At 43.3% G+C, this 10,282-nt stretch overlaps 1 pseudogene; it reads right to left on the bottom strand.

The window, feature by feature from the left end:
• Positions 1–5,421: 5,421 nt before the first annotated feature.
• Positions 5,422–7,414, bottom strand: LOC116895434 (annotated as a pseudogene).
• Between the last annotated feature and the right edge of the window lie 2,868 nt (positions 7,415–10,282).

The raw sequence follows: 10,282 nt of genomic DNA, 5'->3' as shown, positions 1-10,282 counted from the left end.
CCCTCACCAGGCCTGTGCACCCAACTGGTGGTAGTTTTAGGTTAGCTCCTTGTCCAGGCCCCATGGCTCTGGTCTGGTGGTCATCTAGGTTATTACTAGTCTACCATGGCTGTCTACCAGCAGAAGGTTCAAGAATCCAGCAGTTGACCAGTCTGTGAGGCTGGATGTCTCAGATGGTCTTCAGTATGTACTGGAATCCCAAAGTAACAGGCTCTAATGCCAGTGAAGGGAAGGACCTGCTGTGAGAACAAGCAAGCGGGAACAAGCTGCTTTCTTCGATGTCCTTGATAAAGGCTGCCAGCAGAAGGAACAGCCTGGATTAATAGTGGATCTCCCACATCAAAAGATCCAGATGAAAAGTGGGTCTAATGATCTAATAAAGAAAAACACCCCTCACAGGTATACCCAGCCTCTTGGGTTTTACCTAATTCTAGATGTAGTTAAGGTGACAAGCAAGAAAATCCAGCACAGGCAGGTAGTTGATCACACCATTGGTTGTCTTATAACTCCTACCTGACCTTTTTTCCTTTTTGTTTCTGTTTTCTGTGCTTTTGTGGTGAGGTGTTTACCTTTAAATAGCTTTACTGAAATATATAATTGATATACTAAAAAAGTTGACTTTCATTATCTGCAACATACTATAATACTAATCTCTTTTTATTTTAGAAATAGACCGTCTTAGTGAGTCAGAAGGCAGACAGCTTACCAGAAGTGTGGGCGCTATGACTCTTAGGAGTTTCCTCTAGTGACCTACATTACCAGGCCCCATGTCTCAAAGGCCCCAACACCTCCCCAGACAGTGCCATCAGCTGGCACCCATGGGGTTAAACACGTGAGCCTGTAGTGACACTTTTCATTCAGGTCACACCATAATACTCCCCGTGTTCTTGGCCAACTTGACTGGATTTAGAGGCGTGTTTAGACTCCTGAGAGGCTGAAGTGAGGAAGGAAGACCCACCCAGGATATGGACGGCGTGCTCTGGGAGCCAAGTGTAAACAAAAAGGAGGAGAGAGAGGGTCAGCTGAGTGTCAGCGTCTCTGCTCTTTGCTGCCGGACCTGTGGAGATGTGAGCCCAGCTGCCTGCTCCCACCACTGAGGACTGTACCACAGTAGACTCTTGAGCCAGATTACGCTCTTCTTCCTTGACATCGCTTTTTGCATTTCGTCACAGCCAACAAGAAACATAGCTAACACTCCTCCACTCCTGTCTGTTGCTGGGAACCACTTAGCTGCATTTTGTCTCTGTAGGCTAGCTATTCCAGACATTTAATATAGGATCCCATATCATAGGAATCTTGCCTTTGGCCTCTTTAACTTAGCATAATATCTTCAAGGTCCGTATACGAGATAGCATATACCCATCCTTCAATAGTTATGGCTGAATAGTACTCCATCATGTTGCATTTTGTTTATCTGCTCAACAACAGATGAATGTTTAATTTCATCTACTTTTAAGTTATTAAGAAAAAAGCCACGGAGAACATTTATGTACAAGGTTGTGATTGACTATAATTAGAATCGACTGTTTCTCTCAGGAATTCACTGGGAATGGTAATTGCTGTGTTAAATGATAATGCTGAGCTTAATTTTTTGAAGAATTGTCAAACTGTCCTCCGAACTGGATAAACCATTTTACATGCCCTAGACATACATGGGCACCCCCATATAATACGATAGCTATCCCCATCATCTGTTTGTATTATGATCTAAAGAAATGTAACAACTAGAATAGCTGTCATATGATTTTTTATTTATATTTTCCTAGGAATGAATTAAAATAAGCACCTTTCCCCTCTCTCCCAACCTCCTTCTCTGTCTCTGTCTCTCTCTGTCTCTTCCCTCTCTCCCTTTCCTCCCTTTCTTCCCTTTCTTGCTACCTCTTGCAATATAGCACAGGGTGAACTCACAATCTTCTTGCCTCAGCTCTGTGAGTACTGGGATTACAGTCATGTGCAATTATACCTGTATTCTTTTATATATTTGCCTTCCTTTCAGAATTTGAAGAATGGTATTTTAAAAATTAATACTTACAGGCATTAATGGTCTTTTATTTTTAATTTCTCACCTGTTTATTTATTGCATACATGTGTGTATACATGTGTATGGGTATATAAATACCATGGTGCCAAGGACCAGCCTCAACTTGAAGGGGGGGTCGTGAGGAAGGGGTGTTTGGGAGTGGCAAAAAAACAACAAAGTCAATCATGGGTACAAGCTGACAGCTCTGTGTACTGCTCAAGACAGCTCCCTAGACAGCTCTCTGCTCAGGATGGCTCTCTGCTACAGACAGCTCTCTAGTGCTAGAAAAAAATCTAAAATCTCTCTGGATAGCTCAGAAAACCCACCAGACAAATTCCAAAAGGAAATGATGCTAGAAAAGAATTCTAAAAGAGCTGTATTCACTCTCCAAGAAGTTCTCTCTGGGTAGAGCTCTCTCTTGCAGACCTAAGCCCAGTCTTTTATTTACATACCAATTCAGTCATTTACTCCAGTTTCCCTTTTGATTATCCCATGAATCAGCACCTTATGACCTTAGCCCCTTGATTCTTAGAAAGAGACAGCAAGTACACTTTTGTTTTTAACATAGCAATTAATTTGGAGACCTATTTGCCTTTGTAAACACAGACAATGAGATAACTGGGTAGGATCTTGCTCTGAGATCACCATACCCACCACCACACCTGGGCCTAAGTTTGCTCTGTCCCAGGCTGACCTTGAACTCAGAAATCTGCCTGCCTTTGTAAGCAAAAACAATAAGTTTAGCTGGGTAGGATGTTGCCCTGAGGTCACCACTCCCCAAATCTCTTTATCTCCTTCCTTAGTATCTTTCTGACAAGCTGGCTTAACATGTTCTTTCAGGTCAGTGAAGCCCCTCGTAGTCTTCATATTGCATCCTTATATTTTTTTCATAGTCGAGAAGTCCTGATTATATATTTTTGAACTCATGTTTTCAGAGTTCTTTCCCACAGTCTTAAGGGCATTCCCAAGGGTCTCAGCAATTACCATTTCGCTAAGGACATTTAGACACACCCTCACCTCCTGGACTCATGCTACTTCTAATTATCATGGAGTCATTAACCTTGGCAGGGAGAATATCTCCTGAAGGAAGAACATAAAATAAATTATATACATTATTATAGAAACAGACCTTAGTCTAGTAACCTTCAGCACTCATGGAAGCCCAAGCACTGCTAGCTCTGCTCTAGGGGTGGGAACTGTTTCATGATGTCCTTTCTGCAGTGGCCACGTAGGTCTTGACACCACAGGGCATGTATATAATCAGAGGACAACTTTTGAGAATTGATCTTCTCATTTCCTCATGTAGGTCCTGGGCATAAAACTCAGGTTATCAGGCTTTGTGTGTTGGCTCTTGAACATCTAATTTTAAAAATGAAACTAATTTGTAATTTTTTATTTGTATTTTGTGAGTGGATGCGTGCATCTGAATGTGTGTGTAGGTCAGAAGAAGTGTCAGATCCCCTGTAAGTGGAGTTGCAAGCAGTTGTGAATCACCTGATGTGGATGCTGTGAAATGAGCTCCAGTCCTTTGCAAGGGCAGTAAGCATTCCTAACCACTGAGCTATCTCTCCATCCCTGAACATGTCAATTTTTTTTTTTATAATTTTTTTGGTTCTTTTTTTTTTTTTTGGTTTTTTTTTTTTTTGGAGCTGGGGACCAACCCAGGGCCTTGCGCTTCCTAGGTAAGCGCCTACCACTGAGCTAAACCCCAGCCCCATAATTTTTTTTTAAGATTTATTTTATTTATTTATATATATAAGTACACTGTAACTGTCTTAAGATACACCAGAAGAGGGCATCAGATCTCTTTACAGATGGTTGTGAGCCACCATGTGGTTGCTGGGAATTGAACTCATGACCTCTGGAAGAGCAGTCAGTGCTCTTAACCGCTGAGCCATCTCTCCAGCCCAACATGTCAATTTTTAAATTGGAATTTTTTTTATTTCTAGGTTAAACTTTTCATAGATACTTCTATTTCGTGTGTGTGTGTGTGTGTGTGTGTGTGTGTACACATGAATATATAACTCTGTGGAGGTCCACACTGTGAGTCCTCTTCAACTGCTCTTTACTTTGAGTTGTTGGAGTCTCACAAATAGGCAGCTATGGAGCCCCAGGAAGGCACCTATCTTCATTTGGCATTGTGGTCTGGCAGCTCCATACCCAGCCTTCTACCCAGGTGGTAGGACACACTCAGCCTCCTGCTCGTGTTGGCAGTACCTTGATGTCTGAGCCATACTCCCTCTTGTCTCAATTCTGATTTGGAAATAGTTTTTTCTACCTTTTTACTCAAGATAAGTCTTGATTTTTGCTACTAAAAAAGAAAAGCTATCTTCATAATTGTTATGAAGCCTTCTGACCCAAGCTTATGACTGCAACATTGTCACAATGTTCTGCTCTTCAGTGAGGAGGGCACGTTTGACCCTATCACTAACACACTTAGTACATATGGAACCCCTGAAGACCTGGCTAGATTTATTTTCCCCTTTTAGAAACTTTAAGTTTTACAACATGAACCCCTGAAGTCTGCCTGGGCACATACCACATGTGGATTTTTGGAGATTTCCCAACCTTCTTGGTATAAAGATAAACAATCCTATAAGCAGAGATTCTGGTTTTGTTAGCAGTCAAGTTCAGGAAAGTCTGCAACAATGTATCAAACGCTAAGATATTCAGAGTACTTCTAAATACTTCCAAACACCCTGGAAGAGAAAAAAGTAACTTCATTTTAAAAGATTTTATTTTTATTTTATGTGCACAGGTGTTTGCCTGCATGTATGTTTGTGTAACACACCGCATGCTTGGTGCTGGAGGAAGAGGGGATCAGATCTCCTGGAGCTAGAATTATGGACAGGTCCTTTGTAAGAGTGACAAATGTTCTTTTTTTTTTCCCCCCAGAGAAACTAAGGTATTTTATTTGAAGGAACAGAAATTAATGCCAAGAGTGTAAAAAGTTGGAGTGTTGGGAGGCAAGTCTGAGTCTCCAAGTTAACTTTACTGTTTTCCCATCCACTGTGACACTGAGGACAGAGTCATCTTTCACACTGACACAGTCTTCTCCAAATGTGTCCTGGAGCATGACCTCCAGCCTCTTACTGTAAACGATCATCTCTAGAGTCTCAGAGACTCTGCACTGCACCTTTCTTTATTTTTGGATTTGATTGAACTTCTAACACCACAGCAGTCTCTATGTCTGCATACATGTCATTAGAGCCACTGGTTCATCAGCCACTCCAGAACCAGCATGCCTGGCTCCTGCACCACAGTGATGTTTTTGAACACCTCCAGAGCAGGTTTTTCTTGAATTTCTAATTCTTCTACATCACCCATCAATTTCTGGAGCTGGTAATAGAGCAGGTAAAAGGGTTTAGTATATGGGATGGCTTGGGTCTGTCTCACAGTGCTCATGGCCAGGTCAATGTAATTGGAAAGGTCACAGGGAAAGAGTATGTGATCATTAAAGTTTCTTTTAGCAAGACTTCCAGAGACCTGCTGGCCCTGTTCTGATTTCTTATCTGCTAAAACGCCCATGACCTTGGCAAGTTTCTCCCCCATGAAGTTCAGGGCCACAGTCTCTGTGTTCCAAGGACTGTGAACCTTGATGTGAACTTCATCATTATCTTCATATTTTTTGGATCAGCGCTGCTTTCAGTCTGTCTATTTCATTCTGTTCCCTATGGACTGAAATCACATGTGATGGCTTCAGAGCATGAATAAATTCACTGGTTTGCCAGTAATCTGTGCGAGCAGAGAAAGAAATGTAATCAACTGACATTTTCAGTGGCAACTTCTGTTCAGGCATGGTAGTAATTTCTTCAGGTTCAGACATGATGTGCTTGGCAATATCCCTTCTGCACAGTACCCTGTGACAATGACACCATTCCTCTTATCTGTACACTACCTTTCAAACCGCTCTCTGGATACACTGTTTTGAATCATACCTGGTGAGGCATTACAGCACTGAGGCCAATATTGTCCAAGTGATCCGTGCTCTTGAGGTTGCTGATGTGCTCGAAAACGAAGGGGTTATTGATGTTGATCTGCTTCCAGATCTTGCCATTCATGGCGTTCGCATAGGTCTGGTACACGGCCATGCACTTCTTGCCAGAGGCAATGTGTAGTAAATGGGGATGTCCTGCAGCTCTGGGTGATCCTGCCAGTACTCATCTAGAATCGGGAGCAGTTCCTGAGCTCTTCTGAGAACAAGAACAGGAATGAGCCCTCTGCCCCTTTGTTGACAATGTTGTGCACAGCATTGCAGAATCGTGCTTCTCACTCTTCATGCTCCTCATAGATATGGGTCCCATACGTAGATTCAACGATCAGGATGTCTGGCTTAATATAAAGGTATTAAGGAATTTCAGTGGCCATTAGGTGTCTGACTTCTTGTCTTGAGAAGTCACCTGTATATAAAATCTTCACACCAGCAATCTCTATCACAAACATGACTGCTCCCAGGACGTGGCTGGCGTGGTAACACCAGAACTTGATTACCTCAATTGCCTTAACTTCACGGAAATTGATGGTTTTGACTTTGTCCATGCTTTCTTCCAAGTCTGCCTCAGTGTGCAGCATTCATCTGCCGATATGTTGCTGACTTTGACATAATCTGAGAGGAGCCATCTATAAATAGCTTTTGTTGCGTGGGTCATAAACATCCATCCTTTGAAACTTGTCTTCTGAAGGAACCAGGCAGGGCTTCACAGTGGTCCAAATGGAAGTGACTGATCAATAGAAGGTCTATCTCAGCTAGGTTGATGGGGTCAATGTAAGGAAGAGCATCTGTTCCTTCCAGGACAGGGTAGATCCCACAGTCCAGCATGATTTTCCTTCCTTTGAACTCCAGAATAATACATTGTGAGGTTCAAGTTGGACCTCTATCGGGACCCCTTGAATGAGGCAGTGATCGATGCAAAAGCAAGAAGAGTTTTATTGTTCCAGCATGCTGGGGTCTCCCCACTTCAAGAGGGAGACAACCCTGAATAGACTCTAACAGTGAATTATATACCTTTGATAAGGGCAGATTTCAAACAATAAAGGCAGATTTCAAACAATAAGGGCAGAATTCAAACAATAGTAACTAGGCAGGGTAGTATTGGTGGGGCGAAGTGACCTTCACACTGACTCGTGGTCAGTGGACTGTTTGAAACTTCCCAACAGGGTCGGTTGGGAGTCACAAGTGGCTTTGTCTGATAGTTGGCTTACACTTGTTCCAGGAACTAAGGTGGCTCTCTTCTCCTGGAAGGGAGGGTCTTTGTGCTCAGAGGTTTGTGGTGGAATTTTCCCACTGGCCTTAGATTGACCCCAACTCTGGCTCTTTCAGCCTTCCACTTCTTACCCAGCTCCAAGGGGTCGGATCAGTAGTTGGTTGCTCTCCTCTGCAGGAATTGCAGACATCCTGGCAGTCTCGGGAGCAGTGAGGGATCATGAACCTGTCACCGCTGCAGTCTCTAAATTCAAAGCACAGCCACAGCAAACTCGCAACAAACGTTCTTAACCACTGAACGAAGAGACTGGCTAGTGTGGCAAGCACAGCTCAGGCAGGCCTTATCCTTTTCTCCTATTCCCTCTACCTTGCTAAAAACCATTAGATTACATTCCTAAAGCTAGCCACCAAGGTCTATTTCTCTTTTGGCCACTTCCTCCTCTTGAGGTTATCAAGTCCAGCTGTCAAGGTATTAAAGTCTAGCAATCAAAAGCCCCCGTTGGGTCACCTAACCAACATGCTCAATCAAAATTGAACACCTCATCCTAACATGGGGTTTCCCTTTGTACCTTTAGAAACTGCCATTTTCCTATGTGCCATGTCTGTCTGTCTCTATCCAGAGGCAGTCCTTTGTCCCCAGGAACAAATATCCCTTCCACCTCTTCCTTGTTCTCTTCCCATTCTCCCTCTTCCTTTATTTCCTGTCTTTGTCCCTTATCCCTGACCTCTGTCCCTCTGGAGAAAATAAATCTCCTTTGTGCTGAGAACTTGGTCTGGGGGGCCTTGAGCCAATATTTTCCCTTATATTGAGCAATCTTTTCAGTCTTTAAGGCCACGGAGATTTCATATTGCATTTTCTTTTCTTTTCTTTCCTTTCTCTTTCTTTCCTTCTTTTCTTTTTTTTTTTTTTTTTTTTTTTTTTTTTGAGACAAAGTCTTATTATGTAGCCCCAGCAGTCCCAGAATGTGCTATGTAGAAATAGGTTAGCCTGTACTTCATAAAGACCTCCCTGACTCTGCCTTTCAGTGTTGGGATTAAAGGCATATACCACCATGTCCAGCAATATTGTGTTTTAAATTGCTAGTTCTTATGAGTGGTTTTTAAAAATAATTTAGCTTTATTTTTGAGATTATAATTATATCATTCTTCCCTTCTTTTCCTCCCTCCAGACTCTCCTATATATACCTGCTTGCTTGCTTTCAAATTCATAGTCTCTTTTTCTTTAATTATTGGTGTGTGTGTGTGTGTGTGTGTGTGTGTGTGTGTTCCTAAATACAAATACGACATGCTCAGTTGTATGATGTCATTAGCATTTGTGTGTTTTCACGGCTGACCATTTGGCATTGGTTTACCGGTTGGTGTCTTCTTCTCCCATTCTCAGCATTCCTTAGTTGTCTGTAGTTCTTTGTCTTGGCTTGAGGCCTTGTGAGCTTCCCCTGTCCACGTTAGCCTGTCTAGTGATGCCGTCCTTGTTCAGGTCGGGCAGTCTTATTGGTGAGATTTTATGGTGTGGCTTTTGACATTCTTAGGAGACACAATCTCACAGCAAACTCCCTGCTTCTCTGGCTCTTACAATCTTTCCACCCTCTCTTCTGCAGTGATCCCCGAGCCTCATGCGCAGGAATTGTCTTGCAGATGGGTGGGTTGGGATTGGGTTCCTTAACTCTGCTTGCGTTTTATGTAGTGGTATGCATCTGTTGCAGAGAAGCGTCCTTGTGTGGGGGCATAGTGATAAATACTTAGAATGTACTTAGGGATTATGTTGGTTTAGTAAAGTGGAGGTTGTAGATTATCTTCCAAAGTCTCATAAACCCATTAGTGAGGGCTGGATATGACCTGAAGGCCTCCCCCATGAGGACACAAAGATTAGTTCTCAGGGTACCAGAAGGTACCATACAAGCTTCCAAAGGAGAAAAGCAGCCAGTAGTCCTACTCGGCTATGACACCCATGAACCACAACAATGACCACCATGGCACAATAACCGTAAGATTCCAATGATGATACCTTCTCCATCAACAACAGCTCTAAGCAGATTTGCAGCCCTGTGGTGGTTTGAATGAAAATAGCACCCATGAACCCATTGCGAGTCGCAGTGTTAGGAGATGTGGCCTTGTTGGATTGATACGGCTTTGGTGGAGGAGGGATGTTGCTGGGGTTGGGTGTTGAGGTCTCAGAAGCTCAAGCCAGGTTCAGGGGCTCAGTTTCTCTTCCTGTCGCCTGCCAGTCTGGATGTAGAACTCTCAGCTGGAAGACACATGTTTCTGACCTGGATCATGGCATGGGGATCCTGAAAAGCTTAGGCCCTAGTAAAGTTGTACACTCCTTTAGTCCCAAGAGACTGAGGCGAGGGGATCTCTGAGTTCAAGATCAGCCTGGGACAAAGTAAATCCCAGATCCAGGCGTGGTGGTGTACACACCTTTAATGTGAGCCCCGCCTTCTGCTGGAGACCTACATAAGGACATTGGAAGAAGAAAGACTCACTCTTCTTTGCCTGTCTGTACATACTTGCCAGCACGTCTGTTGGAACCTACTTCTACAGAAGGCCAGTTTAAACAACCAGCCTCGTGGGACTGAGCAACTGCTAGATTTTTGGACTTCCCATTCACAGCTGACCACTGTTGGGTTAGCTGGACTGCAGCCTGTAAGTCATCACAATAAATTCCCTCAATATAGAGAGACATTCCATAAATTCTGTGACTCTAGAGAACCCTGGCTAATACAAGGTCCAATCTGAGGGTTACTTTTGGGTGATCCTGCTTCTCTGATCAAAATGCAACTACGGCTGCAAACTTCGAGGACAGCCTTCCACAGTCATCCTTCTCTCTTATTGGAGGACCAAGAATGTATCGTGCTCGTTTAAAATGGCAAAAGTTGGTATGAAAAGCACTACAATCGTTCCTGACAGTAACTGTCTGAGTCTTTGGTTCTTTGGTCTCCTCAAGGGATCATTTGGGGCGGTTCTTGGCACATGGGAGTTAGAAACCATGCTAGCCTAGTGCGAGTGTAAGCGCACACCAACCCCAAGAGGATGTGGATCTCCCAACTCTGATTGCGTGG

The sequence above is a fragment of the Rattus rattus genome, chromosome 3 (assembly GCF_011064425.1).
Source record: "Rattus rattus isolate New Zealand chromosome 3, Rrattus_CSIRO_v1, whole genome shotgun sequence".
Lineage (NCBI taxonomy): Eukaryota > Metazoa > Chordata > Mammalia > Rodentia > Muridae > Rattus > Rattus rattus.
This window is presented reverse-complemented; position numbering and strand designations above follow the sequence as displayed.